The 354-nt window shown below is 41.5% G+C and overlaps 2 protein-coding genes across 2 annotated transcripts in view; one reads left to right on the top strand and one right to left on the bottom strand.

The window, feature by feature from the left end:
• LOC107698017 (myotubularin-related protein 3) overlaps positions 1–354 on the bottom strand; it is a 50,783-nt gene that overhangs the window by 9,347 nt on the left and 41,082 nt on the right. The window lies entirely within an intron of this gene.
• The window catches only part of LOC107698016 (citron Rho-interacting kinase-like), a 12,781-nt gene that overhangs the window by 10,799 nt on the left and 1,628 nt on the right, over positions 1–354 (top strand). The gene's annotated exons all lie outside the window — the stretch shown is intronic.

Below are 354 nucleotides of genomic sequence, written 5' to 3'. Positions count from 1 at the left end.
ATTTTGACACATACAATGTATTGTTGGCTATTGCTACAAATATACCCCAGCGACTTAACACTGCTTTTGTGCTCAAGGGTCACATATGGCGATATGTCATGATTAAAGTTCAAAAGGATCTGATTTCATTGAATAAATATGAGCGCTGCACATTTCAAAGTCAGGTGTTTTGCTCTGCTTGGTTATACAGCTGTTATCAGGGAGACCACTATATTTCTGCTGTTCTAAAAGCGCCACCTGCTGGCAGAGAATTAATGTGCATTTTCAATCAGCCGTCTGCTGTTTTTATTCAGACTAGAGATGCACTGATCGATCAGTCTGCCGATTCCGAGCCAGATGAGGCTTGCGTTGCAT

The sequence above is a fragment of the Sinocyclocheilus anshuiensis genome, unplaced genomic scaffold, assembly GCF_001515605.1.
Source record: "Sinocyclocheilus anshuiensis isolate Anshui unplaced genomic scaffold, SAMN03320099.WGS_v1.1 scaffold2368, whole genome shotgun sequence".
Classification (NCBI taxonomy): Eukaryota; Metazoa; Chordata; class Actinopteri; order Cypriniformes; family Cyprinidae; genus Sinocyclocheilus; species Sinocyclocheilus anshuiensis.
Note: the sequence above shows the minus strand (reverse complement) of the source record. Positions and strands in the feature narration are given on the sequence as shown.